The sequence below is a fragment of the Mauremys mutica genome, chromosome 3, assembly GCF_020497125.1.
Source record: "Mauremys mutica isolate MM-2020 ecotype Southern chromosome 3, ASM2049712v1, whole genome shotgun sequence".
In the NCBI taxonomy this organism is placed as follows: Eukaryota; Metazoa; Chordata; order Testudines; family Geoemydidae; genus Mauremys; species Mauremys mutica.
The window spans coordinates 46,651,527-46,662,479 of record NC_059074.1 but is presented as its reverse complement, the minus strand read 5'-3'; the positions used below and the strand labels follow the sequence as shown (position 1 = coordinate 46,662,479).

Genomic DNA, 10,953 nt, shown 5'->3' with positions numbered 1-10,953 from the left:
AGATCCTCAAATGGAGGGAGCTGTGAAAGCGCAAAGTGGTGCATCATGCTGGTGGATAAACTGAACATCAGAGGGGAAATTTGCCAGATTGAGTATTACTGGGGATTTATTACTGATCTACAGTATATTGCCATATGAATGGAAAATGTGCTGGTTTGATAATGTGTGAAGGTTCTTTCATTTTATGGAATGTAATTAAGTGAAACCAAATGGGGAGGGGGTTGGAAGGGAGCATAGACTTTCACTTCAAGCTTTTTCTTGATTACAATCACTCAAGAGTATGATGCAATTGCTCATTACCATGACTACTGCATCCCCTTTAACTTCAACAGCAGCTGACTTCCTCCTTTCACTCACTTGACACATAAGTAGAGAAAGAAGGAATATATAGGGAAGAATTGTTCCCAGAAGCCAAGGTGTTAATCATAAGGGAATTGTAATCATTTGTAAAATATCCCCAAAGGTGCCCCTGAAAGAGGTTAGATAAACTGCTCCCGAAGGAGGGCTAAATCCTATTATGGTGTAAGAAGATTTCTGTTGTGTTTCCCCCTCGTATGATATAATACTAATCCATAATGTGTTTGGATGGAAAGAAACAAATTCCAGATTGAACATGTTCCGTGCATAAGAACAACACGCAGATTTTGATCTTAAGGAAGCACCACTGTGCATTAGTATCAAATGAGGTAGGGTGACTGGATATGAACAGTATTTTGGCAATCTAGATTTAGAGCTGGTGGAGAATGTTTTGATTAAATGTTTTTCTGCCACAAAATTCCAATTATTCAAAACTGAAACTTTCTGTGGAAATAAATCCATTTCTATGAGAATTTCATTGGAAAGGTTTCTTCAGTCTAGAATAGAATTTTTGGTCAAAACAAGAGAGAGACACCAGATAAGCTCAGTAGTTAGGGCACTCGCCTGAGATGTGGGAGACTAGTCCCTGCTCTGAATCAGGCAGAACAGGACTTAGTAAATATTCTTTAGGCTAGACAGCAAATCAGGCAGAGCAGAGGTTTGAACTTGAGCCTCCCACATCCTAGGTGACTGTCCTCACCACTGGCTATTCTGTGTATGGGTACATAAGAGAGAGAGCTTGGTTTTTCATGGAAAAAATTCAAACTGTTTTTATTTTGTTCTGTATTAAAATTAAAACAATTTCTGAAACCTGAATTTTTTTTGCAAACAGGAAATCTCATTTTCTGGCCAGCCCTGAGCTACCTACACTTAAAAAAATGGAACAACAAATAAGAATGTAAAGGGAAACTTCTGGGGGTGGGGGGGAAGCCATTTATATTCCATTTATGCAGAGCCATAGAGGTGTGCAATCCTTTAAAAAATGTGAGAAGACTAGGTATCTGTCCTGGATAATTTTTATTAATCCTTGTGTTACTTAACTAATTTAGATTTTAATTAGGTGAAAGAGCAGACAGGATGGTCTCGATGACTGAAAGGCATTGGTGTTGAGGCATTTTTTTAAAGATATAGACCTAATGCCTAAGGTATTGTACAAGGTGTTTCAGGGAAAGGAAAGGGTGTCAGCAAAACTACACATTAAAGCTTTGTGGAAGCCAACTAACAGTTCTACATCTTCTCTACTTAAGTCCCTCCACCTCCTTCCCTAAAACATTAGTCTTCAAAGCCCCTAATCTGACTCTAAAGTCCATGTTCAGATTCTTGAGAGGTTCCATATTGTAGCCAGCATCCTTTCAACTGTAACTTTGTTGTTGTCAAAAGACACAAGACATATCCTCTCCAGAGGTGAGGATCTTGGCTGCACAGTGCTCTCAGCCCAGGGAGCAAGAGACTAGCATAAAGGGCCTAACCAGTTGTGGGAGTGCATAATACAACCATTATGCCTCCTCCATGTCCTAATTGACATTTGTTGGTGGGAGAAAGCATCAGATGCCTGTCTCTGATCAGCAAAGCATTGATGGCTGCTGGTAAAAGTGCAATGCAGGAGTCTCAACAGGGGTATTATTGATTGGGGGGTCAGGGGGAACTGATGCTACTATAGATAAGGTGCTGGTCTACAAAGTAGGAAGCCACTGAAAATGAATCTGTGCTACCTGAAGCACAGTTATGCAACTGAAGCTAAAAGAAGGTAGGTGTAGCGGTGTGAGGAAATGAGTACTTGTGTTACAATAACTTTCAACAAGGCTTTGTCTAGAGTAGTATTTTCCACAAAACTTCCCACCATCACATTATCTCTGGTGGCAGCAACTGTTGGAGTATTAGTGTATTCAGGCCATTGGCAACTGCTAACATTTTAATCATTTGGTTTACACTAATGCTTGTGGTGGACTTGGCCTGGTGGTGGTTTATGGCTTTAAAATTTAAATGTAGATTCAGGTAAATGCTGTACTGTATTGGTATTGAGTTGCTAGTGTAAACAGGCAGGTATTCCAATTTTGAGGATTGGGGGGAGGGGTGGGTAAAACATCTGAGCTTTGTCTATACTAGTACTTACACCATTGTCCTGCCTCATTGGGTCTTATGTACATTTCTTGGCTGCAAGATACCACTGGTGTAGCTTTGCCAATGGTGGTAGTGATGGAAGCTGTAATAGAGACAGGAATCAAGTGTTTACCACTGTCATCTAAATCTGTTCAGCAACTATGCCTGGAGTTCTGTAGCATGGATGCCAATTTTTCTAGGGTGGACTAGACAAGGCTGGGGTAAGGAGAGATCAGCATCTTTTGATGGGGAATTGGGACAGTTGCCAAATGGGGACTTGTACCTGTCCCGTGTGATGAGAACTGCACCTGTGCTAATGGAATGCAGGCCAGCTACAAATGTCTGAGTTTCAGTATTTTTCTGAAGACTTTTGATGCCATTAAGTTACATGAGTTTGTCTAGAGGAAATAGCTTTTCATCTTTGTTGCATGCCAGAGCCTGATAAAAGGACATTGTACTTAAATTACCAAGCTTACATTTTTAAGACTGCTTTTAAAGGTGAAGACTTCATTACTGGATAACAAGACTCCCACATCAGATAAACTGAAACAGAAGCCAAAGTTTGCTTATGTAACTGAATTCCTTGAAGGGTACATATTGCTTAACAAAAACACACTAGAAAAACTCCAGGGGTGTCTCTAAGTGCCTGTTATGCTTAATGTCTTTATTGAAAATGAATTAATACACTTGCACATTGACACACAGAAGATTTGTAACTGCGAAATAGGGTAGTAGCAAAAATAACTGACATGAGTTCTGTTTTGTAAGATTAGGAAGAGACTGACAAAATGGACCTTTTGTTCTATTATATTGTGCCTACTGTGTTTTAAAACTGTTACATGTATGACACTTGTATATTGTATTTTATATGTCCCATCTACTGATGTATCAAGTATCTTGCCTGTTACATTGTTATTACATTGGTGTGGAGAAGTGTAAACAAAGTCAGAGGAATTTTCATATCACATACTTGGTCCCTGTTAACACAAGGGTTAGAATCAAACATTCAAATAGGAATTTTCCCTTCTCTATCCACTTCTTTTCCTCTCTGACCTTCATTTTATGTCATCTAGATGAGGAATTAAATAGAGATGAAGTGATTAATTGAGTTGAAATATGCAATTATGTCAATTAAGAAATATCTAATTTGATAAGAATCCCAGATGATGGGGCTCCAGACCAGAATATCTTGAAGTGGGTAATATTTTGCACCTCAGTACTTATGGTTGTTTGGAAATGGGTTGAAGACTAATGATTTTAAAACTCAGAAACAGCTTGTTTAAATCTTTAAACAAGCTATTTCATGTGCTTGCTGAGGTTCCTAAAGTAAGCATTTTTTTAAGTAATGGTAGTTACAGTGTTTAGGCCTGGGAAGTTTAAAGTAGCTGGACTGTGTTCTAAAATGCCTGTTGGGGAAGATGTTTTGTTGTAAATTATATGCAGGTGATGACTGGAAACCTTCCAATACTGAACAGCCCTTCTTTCTGTGCCTTTGCCACTTTGCTGTCCCAGCCTTTGTGGCCATACATGTCTCACTTCTGCTTCAGCAAGGCATGAAAAAATTACCCAACACCTGTGCCCAAAGTCTACTTACCAGATTGAAATGCATCAGTGCCCTATGCCACTCTCCCCTCGCCCCGTCTCCCAGTGGTCAGGTAACACAACATTCCTTGGTCTGTTGCTGGCTGAACTGTGAGTTCCCAGTTAATGTCCCCTCCCCTGCACAAACTATCTAACTCAACGTGTGTGTGTTGGGGGGATGAAAAATGAATACTGTGATGCCTGTAAATAAATTAACTAATGCTGTATCTGCCACACCCTCTCACCCGCAAATGAAATTAATGCTGGGCAACCCTCTTGCACTATAAATACATTTGTTGCCCCTAAATATAGTCCTCTGTTGGGGTGATGAGGGTTGAGGTTTCCCTCCTCCTAGACTGGACCTCAGCCCATGCAGAAACAGGGGAAGGTGCATTGAGGTTTGGAGAGGTCCTGGCCAGCCTGAAAAAGAGCGAATGCCCTCTGCCTGTCTACCTGACAGAAGGCTCTTGTATGGGGTGACCACCTTATCAAGCAGAGTGCCCTGACATGGGCAGGGGGTGGGGAGGATTCTGAGGGATTCTAGTGAAGTGGTATACTGCCACTGTCCCAGCTGAGATCTCTGTTGGGGTGATGGAATCCCCGACGCTTACAGAGAATCTCTGCCATCCCAGAAGAGGTAGTGTTGGAGGGACCCCTTTATGCATGTAGAGCTTTCATGGGGCTCCTAGTGTTTCTAGTTCCACATGGTGGTGGCTATTCCTCCACTAACCCCTGAGTCTCCTATAGCATTGGTGGTGGTGCTGGCATTGTTTCTCTGCAGATGTACAAGGATGCTCCATGTTTAATTCCAGACTGAGTTTGTAGATGGAACACCTTACTTAAGCTGGTTCGTAAGGCTACCATGCTCCATCAGAGTTCCTCTTGATGATACCTACAAGAAATTGGCAAACTAGGCACTTATATACTTTGATATCTCTCATGCGATGTGCATTAGTAGCGTAGTGACCCTGAGTAACCAGGTAATCTTACTGATATTGCCTTTGTCCTTCTCTCAACCCCTCTACACTGCGTGTGTTGCCTCCCTTCATTGTTATGTCTGAAATTAGTTTGTGAGCTCTTTGGGGTAGTGCTCCTATTTTCCTTTCAGTATTGTGAAATGCTTAGTGTTCTGTGGAGAACAGTGAAATATTAATGTAGGGGATTGTCATGAAATTGATCATACTTAGTACTTTTCATCCATAGATCTCAAAATGCTTCACATGGTGAGTAAGCATCTGTGAGACACTGACAATATCCTGAACAAACTGTTTGGAATTAAGATAAATGTTATTGAATTAAGTTAACCTTATTGAATTAGGGTTAATACCTTTTGGTGTACACTGTATTCAGATGCATTTGTGTATGTGTTGTTGAGTAATTGTATGACTTCCATGAGAAGGGTAAATAGGAGAACAGCAGGGGCGAGCAAGCAAATTCACTCACATTGTGAAATCTCCAGAGAAGCCATCCCCATTGCATATACTAACTGTCTCTGGAGAATCCAATTTTCAATGGACAAAGAAAGGGGTTTTTGGATAAATAGCCTGGCTTTAAACTGGCTCAGGGCCTCCTTCCAGATCAGGACCCCTTGTGCACAGAGGTCCCATAAGACTCTGGTTGTTCTGAGTGAAATGGTGATGAACTTTTAACCACAAAGAATCCCCCTTGGGTCGGGGTTTGAAGGACTCCTCCTACCAGAATCCATATTACGGCTGAAATTAACTCTAGTTAATTTATTAGCATGTGTGTAGTTTCTTTTATTGTTTTTTGGTGTTTTCTCTGTAATGCTTTTTACCTTAATAATAAAATAGGCTTGCATAGACAGAACTGTGTGGTACTTACAGCTGTAGCAATTATACCTGTTATGCCTCTCTGAAGGAGGAAGCAAACAGGTGCCTTTGGCAGCTGGTCTATGCTGGGAATAACACAGTGAAGGCAGGGAACTGTATAGCCTGGACATACCCAGTCAGAAGGGAGAGAGATGCAGGTCCCCAAAGTCAATGGTTGGGGAGCCAGTGGGTGCCCTTGCTGGACCTTTGAGGGGAAACACAGGTATAGTTGCCCTGAACTGTGACCACATCATCTCCATTTTACATTATTATGATCACTGTACAATTGTAAAATATATAATTTGTAGCATGTGATAAATTCCCCTGTTTGCTTCAGGCTTCTCAACTAGCTTGTTGTTGAAAACCTACAAAATCCCTTTACCCTGCAGGTTCTTGCAAACTTTATCATGTAGAGTCCAGCATTTTAGCTCTGGAAATAATTGCCATAATAAAATAACAGTAGTCAATGCCTACATTTAAAGAATAATCAACTAGTTATGTTTTCAAAATTTAAAATTGTTTTTGTGTTCAAATCATCTCGATGAGAGTACTTAACAATGGTTCAACTAAATACTGGACTACTTCAGGAATATGATTAGTGGAATGACTTATCCACTAAGCAGAAGGGAAGGGAGTAATCTGGATTGCTTTCTCTAAGGTTCGCTAGCATTGATCAGTGTAAACGAGATATTTCCGTGTTTTTACATTCACCTAAGATTGTTGATAAAACTTTGTAGCAGCTCCGCATGTTTTGATTCTTACAATGAAAATAAACACTTCCTTGAAATCTATTTTAAAGATAAATTGAATAGGCCTTGTGACCTACAGATTTACACAAGTAGAATCTCTCTGTTTAATTAGTGAAATTAACTCTCCTAAATACATTCCCTTGGTTTCTCTGATTGTGTGTAAAATAGGAGTTCAAGAACAGACTACTTCAAAGTAAATGAGTTCTGAAAGCTTCTCCAGTGTACTTCGGTGTATAGTAGAGAATTATTTGTATTTCCTTAAGATGATTAACTTGTATTAAACACAAAGTTCCAAGGCATTTAGAGAGGAAAAACAATAAATCTCCCTTACCAGTCCTCCAAGCTTAGCAGTTATCGTTGTCTAGAATTGCTAACTCCAGTTAAAATTGAATCAGACTGTTTCTCTTGAGCTCAGTATTGCAAGTTAAAACAACAGTCAATCAGTCTGGACACTGCATCCACTACACTGCATCTCAGGATTGTGTATGCTTTTTACTAAAACAGAACTTTTACCTCAGTGGCTATGCTTCATTAATGGTAGCTACTTCAATGGCGCATCACAATTCTAGTTGGTAGGAATACAAACATCTTGCATGGACTCTAGTTTCTCTGGATTTATTAATCTTTAGTATAAATTACTACACCAAACACCTGTCCAACAGATGGGGATATTTTTTGTTGGTTTGGTTTGTCAGGTTACAGTAAAGCTTGCAGTAAATGAAGCTGGCTTGTTGTTGCTTTTTTAATGTAATGTCAAACTATAGATAAGGAATCTTAAATTTTTCCTCCCATGATCTAAAATCCAGCCACATCCTTGTACCCTTTGTGCCACTTCCTCAATGATTTAAATGAGGTGCTAATTCTATTGTTACCTCAAAGGATCTCTGCTCCCCTCCCTTCTGCTCACTACCTTGACGAGAAAAGTAGCACTCTTTTTTTCTCTCTGTGGTTGGAAGAATAACTCCTCTTGCTGTACCCACAGGGTTAGAACTCCTGTTGTAGAATTAAGGTGATGGACTTCAGCTCAAATGATGCTCTGGCTGTTAAGGAATATATGGCATGGGGGACTTTTTGTTACTGTCACGGTTCTTATGGATATTGCTGATGGTGATGCTTTGAAGGGTGTAACACAAACAGGCATGTACTGAGATGAGGAAGTAAACATTTAATTTCATACAATTTACAGTATTACTTGGATTTATGCCATTCACTTCAATAAACTATTGATGAGATAAGTGGCGTTCCTTTGCTTCCACTTTAAATGTTATGTTACATTTCATATTCCTTTTATATTATATTTAAAGTGTTACAACTGAATCTTTAAGTAGCAGATGTTTACCATGAAAGTCTAATTGTGTATTTTTTTTCTTAAACCACAGGCCTATAACGTTTATTCTTTCCTGACCACAAATGCTGCTTGCTGGCACCAGCTCTGAATTGTTTGTCTCAGACTAGGGCAGCAGATCTGTCCATCAGTCCATACTTGTACAATGGCTTTTTAGTTTCTGCTAAACTTTACATTTGTCATGTGAGGAGCACAGTTCATTGCATCCATTCTGATTATAGGAAAGGCAGCTCTGTTTGTTACAGTGATCAGAATTTCCTGTTCACATCAAAAATATATATTTTCTGGACAGGAAACTAACACTGACCATCAAGCCTAGCAACTTTAGGTTTGTGTCCACCATTTTCCTTCTTTGTCACTCTTTCTTTCATCACTTCTCTGCCTATAAAAATGTCTAGCCATACACTTATTTACATGATCTGCTCTAGTGGCTTTGACAGTGTCTTTCATGTTCATTATTTTAGTGATAATTCTGATTAATTTTCTCACTTTCCCTTCTGTAACCAAGTTTCATAATCCATTCATGACATCATAATTTGAATCAGCTACAACAAACAAGGCTGAGCTGTGCCCACACAGCTGCTCTTTTCACAACAGTCACATTTGTGCATCCATGCCCACCACACTGCCTACTGATGTGTCCATACATTCTCAGAAAATCTGGGCAGTTCTCGTGTAGTTCCTCTACAGGGGAATGTGCATGGGAAATGCACACAGAGAGCAGCACCAGGAGCCATGGAGCAATGCAGTCTGGCATGCCCTACCACACCGAGCTGGGAAGAAGTGTTACTAGCCAAGCTGGCGCTACATGCGTGTCTAGGAAGCTGTATCTATACTGTAGAAAACCAGGATGATCAGGTTATAGGAAGACAAGCATATTTCAGCCTAAATCAATGAAAGGGTAAAATATTAACTGCTATCTTTACTTATGGAATATTAACTATACTGTGTGAGCAAAAACAATGTTTAGAGTCAACTGCATCCCTGAGGCTACACACCTTGTTAAGTTATTGTGAAAAGAGCATTGTCCTGACTTTTGAACCCTTCACCAACTACCTAAATAATTCTGAAATCTTCAGAACTGCCTCCTGAGCAAGATAAGGCCCAAGCCTTTTACCCTTTCCTTGTGACAAATTCCCGAAACCTATATCTTCATTGCCCTTTGTTTTGTTCTTTCAAAGGCAGTAATAATCATGCTTTGAAACAGAAACCAAAGCAAGAACATGGCACTCTATCTTAGGGCTGACAATGCCTTATAGAACAAACATAGTTCATGTTAATTTTTTATCCTTCCACTGATTTCTCAGTTTCCCATTAATGAGTGGTTTCAGTGTAGAGGTGTGTGTGAAGAGAAACATTAGCATTTTTTTTCAAGGGTTTTTCTATAACTCTGCCTAAAATCAACTGTCTAGTTGGCTTATTTCTACTCTAATCCATTCACTAGATAATTAATTTATAAATAAAATCAGGGAGCAGTTGCAAGACCATCGCTAAAGTTGCACAGTGTAATTTGTTTACACTAACTCACTTGCTCACTCTGTTGCTGGAAAGAAAGAGACGGGTGGAAGGAACAGAAGGTAAGATTACTCAGGGTAGAGGAAAAGGATGTAAGACCACTTCCCTGTTTGAGAACTTTTTATTGTTGTTCGTTTTATTTATATATAAAATATCATTGGTTGTTGCCAAGACTGTAAGTGAATGGCCAGTTTGAGGTGACTTATGAAGAGGTGTGGATTATGCCTCTCTTTCCCCCCCCCCCTTTCATCTTTTCCTGGCTGTTCTTTCTTGTGTTTATATCTGCCCATACCGTCTGGTTGGTGTGTGTCTCCGTCTTAAACATTTACTTTTAAAAGCCATTTTCCCACTTACAGAAAATTCTTTGGGAGTTTGTCTTGCAAAAGCAGATAGTGCGAGGTTGGATTGTGTGATGAACTGCAGCAGGGGGTCCCCATCTTTGATCTGGGGGCAAGAAAGGGGTTAGGAATGCTTCTTAAAGAAGTACATATCTTTATCAAGCATCCTCAGCAAGGTTGCACCTAAAATCATTGGGGTGCAGCTTAAAATTTTTTCTTCCTACAGTTAATTTAAACAAAACTATGGACAATTTTGTCTTTTCCCTTTCCTGTTCTCCCACCAAATTATCAATTCCTTAGTGAACTCCAGAAGGGTGGATTAGCCCTGATTGTCTACAATAACACTACTAATTTTATGTTTGTTTTATAAATAGCATATCTGTGTGCAGAGAGTAGGTACCATGATGATAGGCACTCTAGACAAACCTTTAATCACTGAAATTTACTTTCTAACTTTATTCCTTAAGAGAAATGGTTTGGATCAAAACATTTTTAGCTTTCAAAAAGTGGTAAGGATTAGAATTGCAGTAACAGCAAAGTTTTAAGGATGTTGATAAATTGGAGAGGGCTCTGAGAAGAGCCACAAGAATGGTTAAAGGGTTAGAAAACCTATCTTATAATGCTAGACTCAGAGTTCGTTATGTTTAGATTAACAGTGAATGTTAAGGGGTGGCTTTATTGCAGTCTATAAGTACCTAAGTGGGGAACAAATAGTTAATAATGGGCTCATCAATCTAGCAGAGACATGTGTAACACAATCCAATGACTAGAAGTTGAAGTTAGACTAATTCAGCCTGGAAACAAGGTGTAAATTTTGAATGGTGAGAGTAATTAACTATTGGAATAATTTACCAAGGATTGTGGTGGATTCTCCTTCACTGAAGATTGGATGCTTTCTAAAAGAGATGTTCTTGGAATTACTTTGCACAAGTTCTGTGGCCTGTGTAATAAAGGAGGTCAGACTAGATCATAATGGTCCTTTCTGGCCTGGGAATCCATGAGTCTATTTAGTCATTTGGCTGAATCCCTGTATTTAAATTTCCTATTTTTTTTCTATATACTTTAATTTTTATCAGTTGTGTTTTTCTTGGACTGTGGTACACTGTGTTTTAGATTGTGCCAAAACATTGGAAGCTGGC

General features: G+C 39.4%; 1 protein-coding gene across 1 annotated transcript in view; it reads left to right on the top strand.

The window, feature by feature from the left end:
* The window catches only part of ELOVL5 (ELOVL fatty acid elongase 5), a 61,951-nt gene that overhangs the window by 1,204 nt on the left and 49,794 nt on the right, over positions 1 to 10,953 (top strand). The window lies entirely within an intron of this gene.